Source organism: Poecilia reticulata, chromosome 18 (assembly GCF_904066995.2).
Source record: "Poecilia reticulata chromosome 18, P_reticulata-male-v2, whole genome shotgun sequence".
NCBI lineage: Eukaryota > Metazoa > Chordata > Actinopteri > Cyprinodontiformes > Poeciliidae > Poecilia > Poecilia reticulata.
Genome location: NC_088847.1, coordinates 5,896,965 through 5,921,815, shown reverse-complemented (window position 1 = coordinate 5,921,815; position 24,851 = coordinate 5,896,965). Strand labels below are relative to the sequence as shown.

Genomic DNA, 24,851 nt, shown 5'->3' with positions numbered 1-24,851 from the left:
CAGAACAGCTGATTCAGTTACCAAATCTCTAATCTTCAACATCTGATCTTTTCACAGTATCAGATAATGAAATAAGAATAATTGCTGCTAAAGAAACTGGATGTGTTTGGTTGATCAGAGAAACCTGTTGCCTGTTTCCTTACTTTACTCCAATATCTACAGGACATTACACTGCAGTCCTAGAGTCCAATATTTGCATCATATTCAAATCAGTTCAGTTTGTTCTTACTGGTGATGCGTCTTTTTAAAAACCTGTAAAACCTTTACTGATCTCTCACCAGACTGAGATGCTGCAACCAAACATTCCTGGCAGAGGTCAGAGTCCTTTGACTTCAAACTCCAGCAGAACTTTTCCTGTACGTCTGATTTTAGGTAGAAAACTCTGCTTCAACACCAGAATAACCATAAAACCTTCTCAAATTTACTTGTGGAACATATTAATATTTCTATTTTGGGGTTTTAAAAAACTTTAAAACTCTAAACTGGTTTAGAAGTAATATTTTCTACGTAATAACTAAATTAAATAGCAGTTTTATTGTATTTTATGTAGAGCTGTGTGTCATCTGCGTAGTTAGGTGGCTAATGTTGTTATTTGTAGTCTGAGCTAGGAAGAGCATGTAGATATTGAGAGTTGATTCAGTGTCACTCCAATGAAAAGTTACCTATTGACGCAAAGAAACTTGTGTTCCTTAGGTAAGATTTTAACGATTCAATTACAGTGCCAGAGAGTTCAACCCAGTCCTGTCAACAACATATCATGGTCAACAATGTCCAATGCTTCACTGAGGTCCTACAGTATCAGCATTATGGTTCATCTACACATTTATATGGATGTCACTGAACACTTAGGGCAGTTTAATGTGGTAAGCACAGAAACCAGACTGAAAGACAACAATCAAAGGCAGTTGGTAATTGTTAGGAAGGTATGCCTAGTCATTAGTGGACCCATGGTCCAAGTTAATTAACCCATGTTAATTATCTTGTAAGACTTGTGTTATACTAAGAAAACAATGCTTCCCTGCTTATAGTACTGAGCTTTGGTTAAGCATTTTTGCCAAAAATCCCTAAATGTCCCAAAACAAGTAAGCAACAAATCAAGTCATTTTTCCTAACTCCATGTCAAAGTAAAGGTTTGCCTTTGTGATGAATGAACAAAGACAGAGATCATCTGTTCATGTTGAATTTCTGGATGAATTCAATAAATAACTTTTCATTTTGTTGTGAAATGATGAACTTAGCATATTCTTTCCCCTGTGTTCATATACCGTATATGACTATAAATTGCACTACATTAAGTTTTGAAGGAATTCTTCTCCTTGCCCTTTTTTGAGCTCTTTTTTAATATTTTTGGATTTTCCTTGATTTAATGAACAAGAGAGAACGTCAGCCTCTATTTGATTGTATTAGAAACATTTTGTGAGTAAAATCCAAGTCGCAGACTCCAAGGCCAAGTCAAGGCTTCAGTCGTTAGTCTCTGTAATGAACTTTTGAGACCTCTTTTCCCTTAAGACGCAGCAACTTTGTATAATGGAAGCAAAATCCCACAGCATTTCTACTTTTCAGATTATTGTGTTTCTCACACACCCTCTAACATAGCATTTTCTGTCTGTCTGACAATTACAAAAACCCATTGGCTTATTCAGTCATTACTCATTACGCTGCTTGGCGAAAAAAAAAGAAAGGCAGACCGTGCGGAGCAGTCACGACCATCTGCAGCGGGACGCATTCAGGCGTCAGGAAACGGCCAAAGTGTTTCATCTGGAAAGCAAACAAAGCCATGAATGAATCACATCAGCCAGAGGAAAACTGGAGCCTGACTCATTAGTTCAAAATGTAAAAAGTACACTTATCAGAAAAACTTTCTGCTTAGAGAGAGAACTGAGTGATATGAAAAAGGCATAAAATTTCAACATGAGGTCAAAATGACAGGATGTTTTTTTTATGTAAAGACAAGTGCTAATCAGCAGAGGATTTCAGATAATTTTTAATTAACCAACTCAATAACGTGGATAATCACGTCTCTTGTTCCGTTTCAGACAGATAGATGATCCATGTAAAGGTATCTGAAACTGAGTCATAACATTTATAGAGAATAAATGGCTTGTTTTATTGATTTCAGGCCCTCAGGGTTAAAGATGTACACACAATGCAAACAGATAATTTCACCTGTGGTTCAAACTTGTGTGGGGCTTTAATACTTTAATATTTAATACTTTAATACTTTATACTTTAATACAATACTTTAACACTTTAACCAAAAAAATATTATTATTCCACCGGATTGGATTAGATTCGGGATCCTAAGCATCTTTCTTGATCTTCCAGGACTTGAATCTGTTTACTTTTTAAATTTAAACACAACTCAACATATGTAGCTAAAGTTGACACTTTAGCTACATATGTCCGCAAAACAGGCAAATGCTACCCAAATCCTTTTTATTTTGCCCATTTCCAACCCATATCCAACTTTTTCATGGCAATCTCAATTACCCAATTCCAATGTTTTCACCCCTCTAAATATCCACTTTGTGCCACTTTCATTGGGGCAAGCGGCACAAATTGAATTTTATCCAACTTTTACTTCATTGATCAGAAACCTCCATCGTAATTCTCAATCAGAAGAAACTGATGCTGAACAAAAGGTCATTGCTACTAGTTATGCTTTCGTCTTACTGAGCTTCCTTTGTCTTTTTTATAATCTTGTGACAATACTGTTGGCTCCAGTTGCTCAACAACTTTCAAATTAATCCATAGATGGTGGCATGACATCCATTTTTACTTTGGTAAACAATGTGCTATTGAATGACGTCTATGTTGTTGTTCATTCAGTTGGTCGCTTTGGGGTCCTAAACTTTTTAGGAATTAAATGCAGTCGCATTTTCCTTTTTGGTACCAACTACCAAAAAAGGTAGGATTTTTTAAAAAAATGGTACATATATCTCAAATGTTTGTAATATATATATTTTTTTTACAAAGTAGTGAACAGTAGGTTGGAAGTGCATTAATAATGTGGCTCACCATGCTTACTTTCTCTCATAAATGATTTGCCTCTAAATATTGTTTTTAACCAACTCCTGGTTGTAGTATCTTTAAAGCTACTATGATAGTCATTTTTCTATTCTCTATGCTAATGGACACTGTGTTTGTAATGTTACTATTCAGCGGCGTAGCTCAAGACATTAAATGGTCGTCAAGGTGGCTGAGATTGTCTGTCATCAGCGAGCAGATGTGAACCATTAGTCATTTATCGCTCTGAGCTGCCTGTGTCTGGGTTCAAAATGATGTCGGGCGCCCCGGTCTGCTGTAATGACAGTGATTAAAGCTCTTCTTTTCCGTTGCCGAGGTCATTCAAAGGCACCAGGTAGGAGACAAAGCAGCTGTAAATTATCTGACACAAAGAGTTGCACATTTAGCCAAACACAACATGTTTAACTGTTACCATGCCATAAAAAACTGTTTCTAAGTATCAAGTATCATGAGCATTGGTAAAATACTCATGAATATGTTCAGTATGGGTGGGTTCTCTCACTTAAAATGCTTGAAAATTCCCTGTTCAGTTTCTGCGATCAATATTCTAGCATACTGAGAAAAAGTCAGTTGTTGTAAATTTTAGATGTTTAAATGTTTATTTGATGCTATAAATATATCACAGAAATACTTTGTGTAAATAAGCAATATATGGTCATTTCTGATTTTCTAATTAGTCAAAATGGCTTTTCATTGTTTTGCCCAGTCTTTGCCCAGACATTAGGGCTAATGCTAGCTGCTCAACCCTTAGGAATCAGGGGTCTAAATGGCCGTTTTGGTCTAATTTTTAATTTACCCTTATATTTTTACCATAAAAACTATTTACCTTGCCTTATTTGGTATTATTATTTTCAGCACAACCTAAGCTTCATGATTTTACAGTCTTTGTTTCATTTTGACAAAATGCATTATCACATTGGACCATAATACACACACAAACAAAATCCGAATAGAAATTTTTTTAAAATACTTTTACTATGAAATTCACAAAAATATTGAATGAACCATTTTTCCAGCCTAAAATTAAATTTTCTTTTGTAAATTTTAAGAACTTGTGTACAAACTTAGCCAAAAACTAATACATATTTTTTACATCACATTGTGGGCAATTTCCCAGGCGTTTTTTGACAACGATTTATAAATCTGTCACAATATCTCCATCACAAATTCTCTCCAACACCACAAGACTCATGTTGTTGTTTTTTTACAACTATTTACAAAATTATCCTATAGAGTGTGTGTACAGCTACATGCTAGCTCTTCATTTTTCTGCTTCATTTCTACTTTCACATACAGAAAACTTTAAAGTTATACTTTTTACTATGAGGAAATCAAAATGTCTGTAAGGCAAGGTATAGGGTATTTATGGTGAAAAATGATTGCAATACATTTGCCTTTTTTGGAGATACTTTTTGATATCGACAGCTAGAAATATTCTCAGCTTAACCTAAGTGGCAGTAAAACTAAGGAAACTAACTAATATATTAGTTTTAAGAGAATAAAAGCTTCCAAACAATCAATTCAGTGATTCCTTGTTTTCATTGTTTCCTTTTCCCCTGATTCATGCCCGTGAATAAACACATTCACTCACCCTGACACAACAATCCTTGTCTGTCACCAGAGCGGCTGATCTTTCTCTCTCCTCCTTAACATCTTCCATCTATTTCTCTACCAATTTCTCCCATCTTTCTCCTCCTTGCCTGCAACTTTTTCTTTTCTTTTCTTTTTCCTTCCTTCCTTCCTTCCTTCCTTCCTTCCTTCCTTCCTTCCTTCCTTCCTTCCTTCCTTCCTTCCTTCCTTCCTTCCTTCCTTCCTTCCTTCCTTCCTTCCTTCCTTCCTTCCTTCCTTCCTTCCTTCCTTCCTTCCTTCCTTCCCTCCCTCCCTCCCTCCCTCCCTCCAGCAGCTGAATCCTCTGACTTGTTTTTGCTTGGAGGGGCTTCCTCTCTGTACTTTTCATCTCCCCACCAATAAACACACCAGTCTTGTGATGGAAAAACAAGAACTCGCCTATTTTAGTCTGCTCTTGGGAAATCAGGAAGACACAGTGCGATGCTGCATGCACACAAAATCTCACACAAAAACAAAACAGCCTTTTTTTTAAAGTATTACAGTTAGCTGTTTTCTTCCTGCCTCAGAAGTACACAAGCACACTTCCACACCCTCAGGAAGGAAATACAAATGAACTCCAACGGTGTTTCAATGCAAAAAGCAGACATGATATAGCAAAGTGATATCTGATCAGTAAAATTCCAACATTTGATATTTTTTACACTGAATCTGCACTGAAACACTTTATACTATGATTGAATTTTTTGATCAACTCTGTTACGCAGGTATTTTGGTGGGTTGCCATGGTAATGTAGCTATTAATCCAAGTGAACTTCATTACCCAATTAATCCTTGTTCACATTACAGCTCTTGGGGAAAAAAGGGTGGGTTACTTTTCTGTTGGAAACAGAGTGTGGACTTCTTTTCTTTGTTAGCCTTGATTAAGTTAATTATATTAGTGATGTCAGTGCAGCCTTTCAGTTATATGTTTGTTTTTTTTCCAGTTAATTAGTATCTTTTATTCAGGTCACTTTGAGAAAAAAGTTAGGAGAAAGGTTTTTTGTTGTTGTTGTCTCGATGCTGTTTTGAGGTTTAAGACAAAAATAATGTGGGAAATGATGAGGGAAAAAACAGAAAAAGTATCTCAACATTAAAGTTGAAATGATTCTGTCTCAAAGGCCCATGACAGCCTTGTGTAAATGAGCAAGGAAACTTTATACTTTACAGAATAATATTTTAAAATAAATATCTGGAAAGCAAATTGTTTAAGATTTTATTTCCAATTTGTTCTCAATTTTTTTACTTCAATCATAAAACTAAACTTTGACTTTTTTCTTAAGATTTCAACTTTACTTGACTTTATTCCTAATATTTCAGTTTCATCACCTGACATAAAAACAAACAAAAGATCCACAAAAAATATCCACCATTTTTCTTTCTTTCTTGCTCTTATATGCCAACAATTATCTGCTCTAATGTCAAATTCCCATTAAGTTGATACTTCTTGGTCACAAAAGACCAATTCTGCTGGTCTAATGCATAAAATTCCAGTAAATCAAATTGAGGTTTGTGGTTGTAAAATGACAAAATGTGGAATCATTGGTTGTGAATACTGCCAATTGAACTTATTTGTGTGAAGTCTATTGTCCGGGTTTTGGTTCTTCTAATAATCGTTCAAAGAAACGATGACTGGACTAATTTTCTCAGAAATGTAACGCATTTCACAGATTAGAGAAATGGCTTGAGTTTTTGAGATCTGCAGCAAAGCAGAGTTTGGAATCTTTTTTTTCTTCTCAGACATGCTGATTTTTATCTCCACAAATTACAAATGATAAACAACATATGGCTTCCAAAGATCACCGTCTTCCTCATCCATCTCCCACTGAGAGCTATTTAAACCTCTGACATGTGATACGCTATCAGAAACACAGGCTGTTGCTTCACACTTGTGTTCATTTTTATTTTTAACAAGCAGTTTCTGTCAACTTTTGAGAAACGATTTGTTAACTTTAGATATCTTGCTGTTTACCAATGCTCAGTGTTACAGGACAAGCAGGAAAAGAAGGATGTGCGGGAAGGTGAGTTTGCATCTCTGTCCAAAGAGTTCTTTTGTCTCGTTTGCAAATGACTGTGTGCATTTGCATGCAATGACAACAGTCTGCCTATTGTAACAATGAAACCAGCCAATGAGAAGGCTCTGTTTTAGTTTTTGTAGTGGAAGGTAAAGCTTTTATTTTATTTGTCCCCATACAAAAAGGTTTGTTGATTTCTGGTGGTTGTTTGTTGTTAAATCTGGACCGACAGGTGAGTTTTGGTGAGCTGGATGAACAATTGTTATCAATGGAAAATGTTGAGTTTCTTAGGTACTGTAAGTATTGCAGTTTTGGTCAGAATATGAAGTGGGAGGCTCTAGGATGAGGTTTGAGGTACGTTTTTGGAAGGTATACTAGTACACAAGGAGGCAAAGGTAAGTGCAACAAATGACAAATTGTGTATGAACTTCCATCAAGATTTCTACAAATTGGACAAGCTGGCAGCACAAGGGAGTCTTGCTGATCAGCTCAACCTGTAATGGTTAAGCTTGAAGTGATGGTATTTTCCAGAACCTTTTTTAAAAAGTTTATATTTGGGGGTCTTAAAATGTTTCTATGCTGATGTAAGGTCAAAATGACAAAAAAAAAAACAAAAAAAACATGAGTATTACATAAAACAATTACTAGTGTAGTCAGAGTCTCAGTTAAATCTGCAGTACGTAACCTCTATAAATAAAAAACTAAAATGTTTTTTCTATATTTGTTAAAACTGCCACCATATCATGACACTATGAGTCAGATAATCTGTGAAAAAATGAAGCTCCAACACCTTCTTCTACAGCTACTTTTGCCATCTGAAGAAATGCACCTCTCCCTGTCAAAAACAACCAATCAGAGCCAGGAGGCGGGTCTTGGCACTGTCAATCAGGCTTGTGTACGCACTGCTAAATGTGCTAATGGAAGAGAAATGACCATTTTATAAAAATTGTTTCTCCGCTGTCATAGGTGGCCATGCTAACTAGCGTTAGCATTCTTAGCAGGCTCTGCTATCAGGAAGAAGCTGTAGCATAGCAGGGAACAAGGAGGGTTGCAGGGATGTGTGTAAGCATGATTGACAGCGCTAAGAACCCCCTATCTTAAACATGTGATGCATATGATGATTCTATGCAATATGTAATGCTTGTTACTGGTTTTCTCGAATCCTGATTTTGTGATGTTTTTGTGATTTTGTATTTTTGTGTTTTTATGATGAATAGCACTTTGAACTGCCTTGTTGCTGAAATGTGCTATACAAATAAACTTGATTGAACGATTAAAGACGAAAAGAAATACAGATACAAAAAAGAAATGTAGCTTATTTGGATGCTCTTTTGTCAACAACTTCAAAGCACACCACCAGCTGCACAGTCAGAGATCGAGTCCTTGCCACAACCTTCTTTCTTCTTTTTGTTTTTTAGTCTATCTAGCAGTTCACATATACAGGTGGAACACATTTTACAGTCTTAAATGAAAAACGAATGGCAAACCATTGCATTAATTTGAGTTTGTTTGAAAAAAAAAATCAACATTCTGAGTTCAAATACAGTCCATGTAGAGCTTAGCAAATGCCAAGATCATGCTATGGTGGAACATGTGTAGATACTTTCCAACTATGGTGGACTGATGACCTGTAGATGCCACTATTTGCTGCAGAAATTTAACTTTGCTTAATGTTGTGATGGTCCATCTTTTTTGTTTAGTTGAATTATCCTTAAATTATTTAGAATATGGTATTCAAGAAGTTAATCCTGCCAGAAACGTTGACGGTTGAGCAAGATCATAAGACCCACCATGACTCAACCATGAAACACTTAGAAAAACTCTTTGCCTTGTACTTTATAAAGTCCCAAACAATTGTTTCTGAAAATATAAACTGCATTTATGTAACTTAATTGTTGTCGTATAGCTTTTTGGCATTATCTTGTCCTTTTAGAACGTCTCCGAAACATGGATACAACGTTTAAAAAGTAAATATTTGGAACATTTCCCAAAAGCAGAGTGTGTAGTGCCTGTGTGTGCTTCTGGAAAAAAGGGGGATTTCATTGTCGCCTCGGGGTCAAATGGGTTACAACAAAAGGTTTATTCATGGTCAGAGATTAGATGATCGTCTTTATCACGAGTCACCAACCCAGAGCAGATTCACAACTCTTTCACTTACCATGAATAAAGGCATTTTTAAAAGATTGACGGTCATGAGACGTAGCGTTTTGGAAATTTCTTGTGCATAAAATTGGACAAACAGTGGCTCATTCATCTGGCATCAGCGGATCTGTAAACAAAACATCAGGAAACATTCATCAAAAAGGGTCAAAAGGTATCTGCTTTGATGTGTTTGCTCATCTCTTTGTATTTTATGAATCAACTCTCATAGTGTTACAACTATTGTTGTTACAACTGCTGTAACGCTCTTATCAAGTCTCTTAACTCCTTCGGTAGTTAAGAGTTGCGCATTGCAACTGTCTTGATGTGATTACGTCATTATATGATGTAATCCAATATTTTCTGACGACAATCTTAAAATTGCCTCTCTATCGTTATATTTTTATCTTCTCCTATAATAATTCTTCTCAGAGCTGCAGTTTCCAAGCTTCCGCCTCACAGAGAACCCTGAGACCCCCATTCAGCTCCTTCAGACTAGCCAGCAGCAGTTAGCAAACACCTGGTGGAACTGCGCATTGGCTGAGCTCATTATATGAGCTACTTCTCAATGAAATGCTGTTAAACGTTGCTAAAGGGTTAATAGAGGAACCGCATTGTGATGACTTCCTGAAGGAGGAGTTTCAGAAACAGCAGGAGTTTTTTTTTAAAGAGACAGAGTGATAAATTGAAGTCGTTAAATTACAAATTTATATTTCTTTAAGTCATATTTGACATATGTAACTTTTTTGTAACAACAGAAGTAGTTAATTATACTGTAAAATGTCAATATGTGCCTGAAAACTACATAATACTGCCTCTTTAAATAGACACACATCTGAGTCACTTGCGTTATCCTACATGTTTCGAAATTGTGCTGCTGTGAGACGTAGCTGAAATGTTTTCGCAAACGCTGCAATTAGGATGCGAACAAAACATTTTAAAAAATGTGACGACTCTATATTGGCTTCAAATAGTAGATTTGTGGTTGTTTCTATGACTTTCAAACCGCAGGTGTCCTGTTTTCAGTCACATCTAAACAGTGGCGCAAAAAGTGGGTATGCAGGGTATGCAACGCATAGGGGCGCAGCACCAGAGGGGGCGCCAAAACCCCGTCTGGAGGGGGCGGCGCGCCGATGATTGTTTTCCCATACACTTCGGCGCGTGTAACGCTCCTTCACCTCGCGCACATAACGAGGTAAATGTAGCGAGTTTTACCCTTCACGTATCGTCGCCTCGGGGGGGGGGGGGGGGGGGGGGGGGGTAGAGCGTCGCTCCTTCACCCTGACGATCCTTCCCTCGGGAGGTTGGGTGGTGGGGGGCGCCGATCTATGTTTTCGCATCCACCTGAATAATGTGTAGTTGCGCCACTGCATCTAAATTATGTTCATCTCTTTCTACATACGTCTAATCTTGTTTACGTATTAATTATACCACGTGGTGAACTTTCTTCCTGGACGCCAGGAGAGGAAAACCAATGAATGATTTAACCACATTTTTAAATGATCAACACCCAGCCGTACAACTCCTGCTGTCTGGCTCTCACTTTTCAAAGAATAGAGTTTGTGTTGAATGATGGAGACGCGATGGAGAGAAAAGAAACAGGAGGAGGGACTGGCCTGGCCGGGTAGCGCAGTGACATCAGCTTTGAAAAATGTGTATGTGTGATGGTGTGTGTGTGTGTGTGTGTGTGTGTGCGTGGGTGTGTGTGTGTGTGTGTGTGTGTGTGTGTGTGTGTGCGTGCGGCGAGTGCCTGCGTGTGAAACTCGACAGATGCAAACTAAAAGAGGGCTCACTCTGCTGCTTTTTATTAGAACCAAAGGACCTGGACAGAGATGACAACAATAAAATCAAAATAAAACACTTGAATTACTTTTTTTATGACATCTAGATTAGAAAATGCAGCTCTCATAGTTGATTTATAAGTCCAATGTTTCACATTTTGGATTTTTACCAAAAGCACAAGCTAACATTGTGTTCTCAATTTTATACAGTGAAACATCCATCCATCCATCCATCCATTTTCTTGACACCCTTGCCCCTTAGTGGGGTCGGGAGGGTTGCTGGTGCCTACAGTGAAACAAATATACCTAAATATTATGCTGGGGAAAAAACCCACTATGTTATATGCATGTTTAAGCTGGCTCAGCCGACACTTTACCAGAGGAAAAAAATAGTGAAATATAAAACGTACAAATGTTCACTTTACTTGGAATCATTTCTTCATAGTACGCAATACTGTAGCGCTAATGCTAATTTTTACATTTAACAAGAAGTTAAAACTGTTTTTTTTTCTTCTGTCGTCTTTGGTTAACAGTGATAAAATGTTTTAAGAATCCTTTCCCATGACTACACAGAGTTATTATCTTTAGTTTTAAGGCGTAAAGTTTAAGCTGCGAAAGCACTTCCCTGTGAATGTGTGAAAAAGTGCTGTTCATTGTGCACATATGAATATAGTGCGGTGCATTGACATTAGTTTACAACATTATAATCATAATCCACAATTTAACTTGACCAAGTAATTTTATTGTCAAAACAATGAAATGGCAAACATCAATGCTAAAACAATTTGGCACAATTTTTAACTAATTTGTTCATAAAGTCAATATTTTACATAGTATTACAGGTGCATTTAAAATATAATTGAATCAAATTATTTATCCCCCAATTCAATTAAAGTAAAAAAAAAAACCTACATTACATAGATTTATCACACATTTATCATGTTTAATTTTTGATTATGAAAAGTCAAAAGCCAAAATGAATGTTAATGTTACTGTAAGATTGTTATAATACAAGATAAAATCATATTAGTAATAGTAGAAGTAATTATAAATATTATTTCTTTTCTTATTTACGCATCTAATAAAATATTTTTTTCCATTGACAAAGTGAAAACAAATTACACTTTATTCCTCATAGTGAACCGTCTCTCACAATAGACAATCTCTGAATGAATCTAGACAGCGTGCTTAGCCGTGACCGAAGGAAAGAGAGAGAGAGAGAGAGAGAGAGAGAGAGAGAGAGAGAGAGAGAGAGAGAGAGAGAGAGAGAGGAGAGGAGGAGAGAAGAGAGAGAGAGAGAGAGAGGAGAGAGAGAGAGAGAGAAGAGAGAGAGAGAGAGGAGAGAGAGAGAGGAGGAGAGAGAAGAGAAAGAGAGAGAGAGAGGAGAGAGAGAGAGAGAGAGAGAGAGAGAGAGAGAGAGAGAGAGAGAGAGAGAGAGAGAGAGAGAGAAGAGAGAGAGAGAGAGAGAGAGAGAGAGAGAGAAGAGAGAGAGAGAGAGAGAGAGAGAGAGAGAGGAGAGAGAGAGAGAGAGGAGAGAGAGAGAGAGAGAGAGAGAGAGAGAGAGAGAGAGAGAGAGAGAGAGAGAGAGAGGAAAGGCGTTTCCACGTTTCAGCAGCCGGTCACAGAGTACCAGACTTCAGCGCGCGCAGATTCTCCGAGAGATCACGACCAAACCCGAACCTAACATTCCTCCGTTATCACCCACGAGCTCAGACTGACAGCTGACCTGACCCGTGTCCCCTTCACGGCAGCGGCACCCTCTGACTAAAAAAAAAAAAAGAAAAGAAAGAAAGAAAAAAGAACATTGACCCATTACTCGAAGCCGTAAAGTGAACCAGACGAGGTGGGCTTAATTCCCCCCACCCTTCCCCAGCACCACGTCTGTGCTCTCTGAGGCCGACACCGACACATTCCGAGGAAAATCTTTCGTCCCGCTGCTCCCCTCATCTCTGCCTCGTCTGTAGCCGACTCATTTTGCTGCGCCCGGGGTGAGTACATCTCCGTTCTTTCTGCTTTTATTCCCGCTTCGGGGTTGTTATTTTAAAACGCAGCTCCCTGGAGCGTCCTTCATTCATTTGTCTGAGCTGGGAGTCGAACCGGCTCCTTCATTCATGGACACGGTTCGTCTCTCCGAGTGCATACCATTGCATGATTTCGATGGGGAAAAGAGTACTTCACATTCATTCTGGAAAATGTAGTTTTCAGTGTGTTTTACCAAATATAATAAATGTGTCATCTAATTTAGATTAAGGACATTTCCTTTCCTCAGTATACAGTTGCTTTTTACATTTGCGTGGCAAATTGGGTTTCCCCCACTTTCCCTTGGGGGCTTTCAGTCCATCAGCAGTTAAAGTAATTGCATTGGAATCGTTGAGGCTACTAGTTCACATGTATCCAGTGTCCTTTCATTTCCCAGCGTCCTCATGGTACTATTACTCTGACTCTACCCAGCCATAGCGTTCGTGTTCTACAGCTGAACCACAACAGGTTACAATATTACATAACTCTTAGAAGTAATTTGTTTATGGTATCTCCAGTTGTTTTGAACCAAAGCTTCTAAAGTATTGCGACTGTAATAATAACCCTCTGGTGGCTGGCAATTTGAGTATGAGCGGATGGATTTTTTTTCTCTTCTTTTCTTTTTTATGAATGGATGGGAATGCACAGCCAATAGGGAAGGGTGGGAATTGTTCTCCCCAGTTGAAGCGCTGCACTTTATGAGCCTGTATATCTGTATTACCTCCATATATATATTTTCACATGCGTCTGTAGGATAGTGAGCTAACATGGAGTAAAAAAATACGGCTGTTTCACGATATCTCACCGTTTAAACCAAAATGTATAACTTTTGTTTTGTAATTACTTTTATACAAAACAGAAAAGCAACGATTATTCCTAACTGCTGCTAAAACAATTCAACATGTTAATTATTACATTTTTATATATTGCAATGAAAGTAATTGTTAGTTTCAGCTGTCACAACTATGAAATTATATTAATTATGCTATCTGTTTTTGCTCTTTAGAGGGTAACAGTTTTTTAGCCATGCTACTTGTTTAGGTACCCAACCAGCAGTAAGCTGTTTTAACAGAGCTTCTATCTTTCTGGGTAAATATAACCAAAACTAACATGAGAGGCTTGCGCCTTTCCAGAGCCTCTCTTACAAATGACATATTCACCAAAGGAATATGTCATTGCATTTTGGCGATAAAATATTTATTTTAATACTTAAAAAAATGAATTGACTTGTTTGCTTACTTCTATCATTTCACTTATTTCTAGTACTGTGTAGAAAAGGCTTATGTACTTTAAAGAAGAATTTGCAGAATGTACCAATTTTCTTTTACCCGATTAACCAATTCATTTTTAATACTTGATAGATTAATTGAATGCTAAAATAATTGTTAGTTGCAGCCCTACCCAGCTGTTGATTGCAGTGGAGTTGAACAATTCGGAGGCAGTCTTATCCTTCGCTATTCTGTCCACTTTGGATTCAGTGGGATTGAAACAAGCCCACAGCATGTTGGTGCAACCACCGTGCTTGATAGTAGCTTCCAGAGCCTCACCTCGACCACACCAAATGTACTTAGCGGTCCAATAGGTCTTAAATCTTTGTCTTGTTAGACCTTTGCCTCTTTCATATGACCAGCTGCAGTTTTCAGTTGCGTGCCCTTTGAGTTTCCCTTCTACAAAAACAGAACTTCCGATTTTCTAAAGAAAAAAAAGACATTAATTACCATGAAAATGAGCACCGCTGATATATTTTTGCGTACATCCTACCTCAAAACCCTTTGAATGTGTTGGGAGTCTTTTTTAGGGGTGTTTAAGAAAGCACCTCAACAAGCGCTTTGAACTTTGCATTAAAAGGTCATCTTTCAGGATGACGCTGGGTTATAGATTGAACGGACCAAGGCTCAATCCTTTCAGAAATGTGTTTGCCGTTTTGTGTGGGTGAGCCTTGACTCAGCTTTTTGGGAGCTTGTCTCCTCTCTGTGATATTCATCGATCCGTCTGCTTAAACAAAGGGGGAGAAAAAAAATCTGGGCAGCACAGCAGAAATGTGCTTCCTCTCTCGGGTTCACTTCCTCCGGGTGTATGTGCGTGTGTGTGTGTGTGTGTGGTTTCGGATGTCCCCCCGTCCCCTTCTCTTCCCTCCCACCACTACCAAAGCGGCTGCGGCCGCCGGGGGAATGTTTGTGGTTGACTGTTTGCAGGCTCAGAGTCAAACACAGATTTCGGGAAGATCAGTGTTAAACTGGTGGAGCTCGAAACAGTCAAAACAAAAGAGGAAATGCGTCAGTCATTTTTTTTTTTTTTTTTTGTGACTTGGACTTCAAGTGCCCGGTCTGCAAGCTGTTTGTAGACACACATTTAGACTTAAGATAACTTCACCATAACCACAAGACGAGGAAATAAAACAAACTTTGTTGGCATCTTTCCTTGTGTTATTTATACCATTAAAGGAAGACGTTGCTCACAGTAAACTGAAAACCATTTAGTTACTGCATTTTTAAAAAATGTTTTTTACCAAAGCTGACTCACCAAAGATAATTAGGGTCACTTCTGCAACCACAGGAAATGAGGAATTGAAAGGTGGGTTAGTAAAAAAGAAGAAGATAAAAAAGCCTGTACTTTAAATTTAAAAAGAAAATGTACCATTTCCTCTCGGAGTTCAGTGTATTACCAACACCAAATAATAACTTGTATTCTTAGAACTGAAATAAAATAGGTTACTTGTGTATAGCTACTAGATGCTATCATCATGTCAAAGCATAATGCATTAGGAACTGTTCAAAAAGGAATAGTAAAGGGAGTCTCCATCAAAGTTGTGAATTTTATAGTCAACTGACTTTATTGAGGCTCTGTTATGAAAAATGTACTTAAGCATTGAAAGAAAACAGTGACAGTGAATATGATCAGTCATACCTTGAACACCATGTTAGTAAAGGCTGTTAATAAAGATTAGGGCTGGGTGTTGCTAAGAACCTTACAATTCAGTTTCAGATTTTTAGGTCACAATTTGATTTGATAGCAATTCTATCAATATTGATTTAAATACTTTGCGTAACACGTTGATCTTTGATTTAACCATTAAACATGACGTAATGACTGAAACCTTCACACAAACATTTTGTAGTTGTACAGTTGATCCCTATAGTATTCACCTGCTCATGAGATTGACCCTAGGCATTTATATGTCCTTTACTTTTGTCTAGACCCTATTTGAGTTTTGAAAATGTAATAAACTGTTTTCCACGCTCTATATGATCTGGGTTAAGTGCTTGCTCCCCACTGACAAACACAAAAAAACACAGTATTTTGTGTTTATTTTCCACCAAATCACTTTGACCTCAGCGCATTGGTAATGATAACTCTCAACACTTTGTCAGAGAGATTAAATTCCGCCAGGAAAGGGGCATTTACTTTGGGACAAATTATGACTGCTGATTGGTCAGTTGCTGGCAAACCCACTGGCTTGATTTGACTGGTGGGTGTCATGTCAATTCCACTCATGAAAGTTGGACATAGGAATAAATTACTTCTAAACACATCTCTGTGCATTAGTGATGAAAAAGAGACAGATGAGGCACTGGCAGCAAAGGGTTCACTTGCATGTTAATCAAAGTGGACATGTAGTTGTAAATATGCACCATTGATGGCTTAATGATAATTGCAAATATAGGTCCGTCTTGTGGCCTTTTTTCTGGATATTTGGGTACGTCTTCTCATCTATGGAGTATGGACCTACTGTACTCTATTCTCCGGTTTTTAGGTCGCTTAGGTTGAATCTAAAAATGTCTCTAGTCTCCACTTTACAATTTGAGTGTCAGGAGAACCTGATATCTGGAAAAGCCTTCACATCACCATGGGATCTGGCATGTGATATTCAGTGAAACCAAGCCTCAGCCGGATTAAGCAACAAAGGATGTCATCACAGAACACAAGGTAATTACAGTCACATCATTAATGAAGACCCACAGAGATCTTTGTGATCTTAAAGGATGTTCTTGGATATCATGGATCGTCTAACAGGTCCACTGATGTGCAGCCTGGCCTCCCAGGAAGATATGAATTACAGAGAGTCGCCATCACTGTGGGGTGTTGCATTCCTACCTGGAATCTGTTTCCTTGGGCTGCTCTGAACTATGTTTCTCATTGCTGTATGGCATGCAGAGATGACAGAATATGTTTCACCATATCATTGACAAATATTATAGCCAACATTTTGTGATCCTACAAAGTGATGCCGTATGCATATATTGCTGAATAGTGCTGAATAGTATGCATATATTGGGATAAATGGTGTACAATTCACAGTGGTAAAGGTACATTAGTTTTAGTAAAGGAATTAAACTATCTTAAGATCACAAATATGTACTTTGTATTAGTCATAAAACAACATCAAAATACTCTTAAGTTTGTGTTGTCAGTACAACAAGGGGTATGAATACCTTTGCAAGGCACTATGCAGATAGAGAGAGCGGTGACTTCTGCTCGTGGTAGAGCTGAGCTCCATGGGTCTGATGTCCCAGTCATTTGGGTCACTGGAAGTGATACCGCCTGTAGGACAGAGTCAGTGTGGGCAAGAGTGAAAACCAGCACTGAGAGCCAGGCTCACCGCCCCCACTGAAGGAAAGATGTCTATAGCCAACTCTTATTTGTTGTGTTTAAGCATATCCAGAGCAGTGGACATTCAGCTTGTGGCGAAACAGGAAGTGATGCCAAAATCACTCCCTTCCCACCTCCCTGTTACATCACAGCTTGGTTGCAGTTTTTAAGTACCTGCCATATTTGATGTTTTCCCACTTGCAATGAACAACAAGAATCTAAATTTATCATTTATGTGAGCTAAAAATACAGATTTACCTTGATTCAGTGTGTATCTGGAACATGTGCAGTGATTTATTGTAAACTGCCACAGAGGTTAAGCCTTTCCCTCTGATGCTTGTGCAGATTTAATCCCTCTGGCAACTGCTCATGATCTCTCGTCGTCTGCATGTTGTTGTTTCTTCTGTTGTAGAGCTCCAGTTTGTCGGCTAGGATTGGAAAAGTTCTGCATTGTTTAGATATATATTATTTTTCTTTTCTGATTGTTTTTCATGTACTGTGTGAGGAGCAAATGTCCAGCGATGATTGCATGAGCACAGCTGTGGAATCATTCCACAAATCCAATCTGTGTGTATTTCACAGTGGCCAAAATAGTGGATGAAATGACCCAAACACGCAGACTGGCTGAACAACACAAACGGCATGGAAAATGTACTGTACTTTCACACATGCGCGCACACACACAGCGATTGCACGATTTGATTTAGGGCACTCGTCTTTCCCCCGGTGGGCATAATCTGCTCTGCAGCTTGCCTCTGAATGAAACGCCTCGGTGGGCCTGATTGGATTTGATAAGACCTGATTCAACTGAGGCAGGAGGGAAAGGACGCAAATACACGCTTGCATTGTGCTTGCGTGTGTGTGTGTCTCTTTTACATGCTACAGGATATTATCAGGGGTCAGCTCAAGGTGTTAGCCGCTTGCCTGTCTTTCACACACGTACACACAAGCTCAAATACAGCATGCACCAAATGCTCCAAAATCAGTAATGTGTTACAAACTAAATGCAAGTACTAATATATTTTTTTTTAAAGTTGGTTTTATTCAGTTGTCAGCCCCCGTTCAACAAAAGTGCCGGCATCCCTTTTAGTGCTGGTTTATCTAATGGATTTCACATCTGCTACTGACTTTTTTTCTTTTCTTCTTTTTTTCCCCCTCACTGACCTGCATGGTGCTCTCCATTCACTTAGATACATTGAGGTATTAATATCAACAGGAAAACAGTCACCAGGGAGCCTCGTCTTCTATTTTTAACAGGTTAGAAGCAAAACACAATGACTTCCACCGAATACCTTTACTATCATGTCTTGCGCTCAAAGGAGGTGCCTTTACTTTACCTTCCAGTGGCGAGATGAAATCATTGAAACAGAACTGTGAAAAGCGCAAATGCAGAAAATCATAAGTGATAAGATTTTGCTGTAATTATACGGAATCTATTAGCAGAAATGACGTTCGCTAAAATGCTAACATTGTTAACATGAGGTTTAGCATTCCTAACCTCATGCTGTGCTAATCATGACTTGCTTAAAACTACTTTACCATCGATTGTTAAAAATGATAAACATTTGAATGAAGTTAAAACACTTTTGTTCCTAGATGAAATTTTTTTTTTTCATTTTCTGCTGGGTGCCATTTTAATTTCTCCCTTAGTAAGAGGAAACGGTAATATTAGATACCACATTTCAAATACACTTTGTACTTCCTAAGATATATCAAATTAATTTCAAATATGTCTCAAAAAGAAACAAAGGGCTTCGAGAAGTTAAATGTGATTCTGTTTTATTTTTTTACACATATTTAAGGGTAAACTCACGTTATGGCAAAACTACTATTATTGTGCAGAACACTTCCACACCTTTGATTCCAATAATCACAAACTGTTCAGAATGGTAGCCCATCTAAAATGCTTGAAAAATGTGACAGGACTTGATTTTCCAGAGAAATCGCTTTCTTCCATTGCATTTAGACTGGTGTAACATTCATTTTCAATATGCAAGATATTAAACAGAGTCAAAGCATCTTAAAGTTAGGTAATTATTCAGTTTTGTCTATAAGGTTGTATTCATACTTGAGAAACTTGGATTTAGGGGTAAAGCAATAACATTTACACATTATTTCTGTTTTACGATGACTATGCAATGAGTAAAGTAAGGAAACTATTGCAATGTATTAATGTATCTAGAATTAAGGCCTTAAAATGTATTAAATTCATAAGCAAATGTAGTTTTTTTTTTCTTGCAGGACCAGCTGCTAACATACCCTTGCTAGCTACCTATATAGCAAGTTTATTTCATTTTTTTACATCTATCGTCAGTAAGAGGAAATTATCGTCATTTAGCTGGATGATGCTCATTTTCACCACTATTGGATTTTTCTGTTGCCAACCCATATGAGGCTAAGTTCATTATGTGCAAAAATCTTTGGATACCATGGAGGTTAAAGTTACAGAGAGCCATATGCAGTGTGAGAAGCGCAAAGCTACTGCCAAGAGCAGCAAACAGACCCCAGAAATTTCACAGTGTTTGCTATGCCTGATTGTGAAACAGCAGGTTATCCAGCCATCCCCATCTTAAAAAGTCTTAAATTTGACTTGCTAAAACGTGCAGGTGCACATACAGACGTTTTTAGCTGCCTCATTGCGTTGTGCTAGCCACTTCTCTGGTCATAATATTTATTGCAGGACCCATCATTTGCCCTTTGTAGAACGCCCACTCTAACTCTTATCAACGAAACTTTATAAACCTGACCTTTTTTTGCAGTTCATTAGCAATTTAAGCTAATGGTTGCTTAACCATTGATGTTTCAATGCTTTAACCAACATTATTAATACCACGATAAACTACAACAGCCTCATTAAATATGTGCACAAACATGTGCGTGTGTGTGTTTTAGACAGATAACTTTTTGGCCAGTCTTTGTCATCGTAACAGATGACGAGCCAGCATGCGGCACAGTGGAGAATCTTGCCGTGTCCATAGAGGTGGGGGGGCTGTGTCTTTGCGCTTCTTCATCTGCTCGTTGGATGATGATGTTGAATCTTTGTGTCTGTATTTGTGTGTGCCTGTATCTGTGTGATTGTGAGTGAAGGTTGGGGTGTGGGTGGAAAGCATGGCTTTGGAACAGTTGGACTTGATGAGCAATGCATGCGCTGATGGGACTCTTTGTGTTGGTGAAGTGATTCAGAGCTGTGGACGCTTATTTCTGGTGCTCTGGACATGATCTGCACCAAATGTTTGCACGGTTTCACTAACAGCATTTGTTTTCGGCTCCATGCAGCTGCTCAGCTAGGAGTGACCATCCATGTCGACGGGGAACATTTGCTTTCTGAAATAACGTGTTAAAAGTCCATATGTGCGAGTCCGTTTATGGTATGGGTTGGAAACAAGAAATGCAATGAAACACACCAGCATCTAAACACACATACACACACATGCTCGCAGTGTCTCCTCGCTTCAGTACAAATTCAGGCGTCAAACTTGTTTGACGTTGTTTATATAACCCTCAGGGGGCCCAAGTACCCACAGTCGAGGTACGGCGACTTGCGCTAATGCATTGTACCATCACACAAAGACCCGCCTGGAAGCTTTTATGTAACGCCTTGTGCCAAGATTTCTGAGAAATCAAATGCAAGGTGGGCAACAAGCAGCAACCCTAACCATATCTGCTCTTGTTTTCTTACATGCAGTCTTAACCCATCTTTTAGAGCATCTGGGCGTCAATGGGATTTATGTGAGATTCTCTGAAAGCATCAAAAGAAAATCATTCAGTAAGTGTACAGAGCCTTTCTGTCCGTAGAAAACATATCTCTAAATCAGACTTAGTCTAGTTTTCATCTAGACATATGAATGTAGACACTCTCAGTCACTAATTATCCTAACTTATTATTTTTGGGGCTATGGGTGCAAACCACGGGATCTGGTATGTCACACATCCTCGGAGATAACATGTAAACTCACCTGAGATAGGATAGAAACTATTCAATTGTTACATGTTTAAATATGAAAATGAAATGAATGTTTGTTTTTGATGTCAATGCAGACGGATAAACTCATAAAATATGACACATTTTAAGCACAGGTCGCAGAAACTCGATGTCGTCATTCACAACTCCTCCTTCTGTTCGCTAACCTTATCCCGGTTGAAATACATCCTAAGAAATTGAACTTAATAGAACAAGTAACAGACCGTGCACTGTGGAGAGATGAGAAGTGAGAGGAATGCAATGACAATGGCCAGGCTACTGAGGCACTGCAAGTGGTGAAATGGAAGTTTGATAGATTTACGATATTGGTATCTTAACCTCTCTTTTACGCCAGAAAAGTTGGCAGGGACCACAAGGAAACACAATGTACTAGGTAGGTATGTGGACATAACAATGTTACCATTAACACCAATGTTACATTAGTAACATTGGTGTAATAATCAGTAATGTAACTGATTATTACATTACCGTGTTGCAGTGTTACAAACAGTGCTGATATAGTTTTAGGGCCAACTTGATGACATTTTAATTCACTTGTCCTACTTTACCATACATTTCAAACTCTACTTCTTTTGCAGGTTGTTGGTGGAAATCTGAATCAGTGCAACAGGTGCTCCTGTTGCACTGATTCTATTCTTTGACTAATAACTTACGAATAAATCTTTGCTAACCAAGCTAAATGGAAAGCGTCACTCAGATTCCAAACAGAAGAGACATTTCTCAGATTTGTTTAACAGTTTAAGTGTCCTACCAGCAGTAAAATATTTGAGAAGACTTTATTGTGTGCACACCATTACTGCTAAAACCCTTTCAGTCATCACAGCCATGCGTCACTGCTTTATACTGCACACTTTATCACAGAGGTTTAGACAAAATAAATATTGAGAGGCTGTCCATGTTGGGAGAAAAAACAAATGTTCATCCAGAATGAGAATAAAATGGTCAATACTTCCACTGTTTCCCTTGTTCCGTAGCTCCTGGGCTGACATCAGGGAACCGTGTAGCTAAAACAAATAGGAGTTCAAGGCTTGTATTACATGAGCTGTAATTGAATTTGAGCAATTGTGGTGATGAAAGTTGCTTTTTACCCATGCTGGTAATTACTGCTGGGAGACGGAGCATAGAGCTTTGCTGGTTGCTAAGGCAGGTTTGGTTACTAAGAAACTAATTATAAATGTGTCAAATTATTGCTGCTGGTGCTTACCAGAGCTACCATGATACAGTGAAAAGAACTGCAAATGCCGTAAGGTTTTGCTCTGCGTGTTTATCTCCAGAGCGATGGACTTTGTTGGTTCCTTTGTCTCTTGCTCAGGGTCAGGATCTGGATCTTCATCACATCCTTGTCAATCAACAAGTCGCCCACACATTAGACCAGAAACGTTCCGTTGGCAGAACGTTTCTGGTTATTACCACGGCAACATCAAGGATAGCAACCTGGACTGTCGCGCAGGGAATTCATCTAAAGTTGGGTTGTTACAGAAATCCATAAAGAGAGGCTGTGATGTGCATATGAAGTGCAGCTGCTACCTGATGATGGATGGAGTTTCATTTCCTGTGAACAGTACCTGCCTTCCTCCTGGTGCGCTCAATCCGCTAATGGAGCAACAGGGAGGACTGAGTGACGGCGGCAAGAGAGACGGAGTGTAATAAAGGATGGCATGTTTTTGAGTCTTGCCTGGAGTCTTAACACAGACTGAACAAGTTGTTTAATCTCTAATGGACTCTTAGGGGCTCTGTGAATGTGTGTGTTGGGCCACTTCCCCTTATAGTACCTGATTGTTTGACTCCACTCCACTGCTAGTGTGTCTGTGTGCGCCTTTCCCTCTCCCCATTCAGCAACCAATGATGACTCATACTCGCACCCCTCCGCCCCACATCCTTCTCTTCTTCCTCGCCGTCCTGTTTTTGTCGCCTCCTCTTCCTCTCTTCCTTGTTTCCGTCCCTCCTCTTTCAGAGGCAGCAGATGTGCCTTGGGCTGGTTACCGTAGATGAAAACTTCGGGTGTGGAGGTAGTAACTGCCCACGTCCTTTAGATTTTCTTAGTCACAAATAAGTGGTTATTATCATGCAATTAATAACTGTTTAGAGTGTTAAAGGTCTTAATTTTGGTGCTGGCTCAATAGAAACAAATAAAAAACAAATGAAAACAAAACGTGGAGACTGTAGAGAGTTTTGCGATTTGAACTCAGGACAAAGACAGGCAATCATGGTCTGCCTTCACTAGGACTGCCATGATAATACATTTTGTTGGATGATAAGTTGTCCCATAAATTATTGCAATACAATTTTTATTTTGAGACCATTTTCAACTAACATAATAGTAAAGGGTTATTTACCCTCCCACGATGCTCAGTTGGAGCGCGGTATATGTCACTGTCAAACAGTGGAGAGGTGAGGATGTTGTCCCGTCAGACTATCAGTTCCCAAAACCACACACTCTCAAAAACAAATTGTAAAAATGCACGTGGGGTCAGCGTGTCTCCACTGGACCGCGCACAAGGTAAAAAGCTTGTGGGGTCCAAATGACCCTGTTTCTTAAGAATATGAGAGCAAGAAAGCAAGTACACTCACTCAAAGATAAAAAACCCTTTTATTTCTAAAGTTTTTTAGAAATGAATTAGATGAATTAGATCATTTAACACTGGAACTGAAAAACATTTTACATATCCAACATAAAACAAACAACCAAAACAACAATTATTAAAATGAATTGTGAAATCTCTGTAACAAAATGGTAATCATTCAGTTTAGGCCAGGAAAATAGGTAAAAGTGGCAGGTAGTGCAGAGTGACTACTTTGTCTTGGGTTTGCAAGATTTTTCAAAATGCTGTTTTTTCAACGATATTAAAAGACGTCTCTTTCATGTGTGCGTGTGTGTGTCTGTGTGTGTGTGTGTGTCTACAGCTGTGGCTTCTGCCCTCTGTGTAAAGCGAGGTTATGGCATCCTGTTCCTCTTCCTCGCTGCCTCTCCATCTGGAGTTGATCCAGCCTCAGTAAACTCTGCTTTACAGTGGGATACAGCTCCATTATCACAGTGGAGAGCGTGGGCATCCGGACCAAGGCTTGTTGTGTTACTGGATCATCACGTTGGATGTGTGTGTGTGTTTGTGTTTTCTTGTTAGTGCTGTTTAATTTAACAAGCTGGTATAACTTCTTTTTTGTTAACAATTCTGCTATTGTATTTTATTTGTTTATTTAAAAAATAAAAACGATAAATAAAATTAATCTGCTGGGCTTCAGGGTTCTCCCATAAACAGCTGACTACAAATAGACTATAGGATAAAAACTACTCATTAAAAAGGTCATTCTATTGACCTTTTGCAAGTCCATCACCTAATCACGTTGAGCTGCTATGACGGACGCCCTACCTGCTTTTTTGGACCTACTAGGCTTTCCTCATCAAAATTTACAATAAAATGACAAGTTTGCTTAGTGAAATTGTCCATTTATGCAACCAACCGCACAGCATCTATGACCATTAGGACAATAAAATCAGTTAAATAAAAGCAATTATAGGCAACGAATTGCTTTACAGGAGTTGGCTTGCTGCATCTTGGTTGTTTTGACGTCCATCGTGGTGGAGTGTGGCGCTTTCAGAAGAGCGTGGAGTCTCATTCAAAGGTTCAGTACAAACTGCCAAATTCAGAATACAGTGATCTCTTGCTATAACGCGGTTCACCTTTAGCGGTCTCG

The 24,851-nt window shown here is 38.6% G+C and overlaps 1 protein-coding gene across 1 annotated transcript in view; it reads left to right on the top strand.

Moving 5' to 3' along the window:
* Positions 1–12,163: 12,163 nt before the first annotated feature.
* Positions 12,164–24,851, top strand: part of pea15 (proliferation and apoptosis adaptor protein 15) — a 43,885-nt gene continuing 31,197 nt past the window's right edge. The window contains exon 1 of the mRNA XM_008422557.3: positions 12,164–12,555. The gene's annotated coding sequence lies outside the window, so the exon portion shown is untranslated. The remainder of the gene's footprint in view (positions 12,556–24,851) is intronic.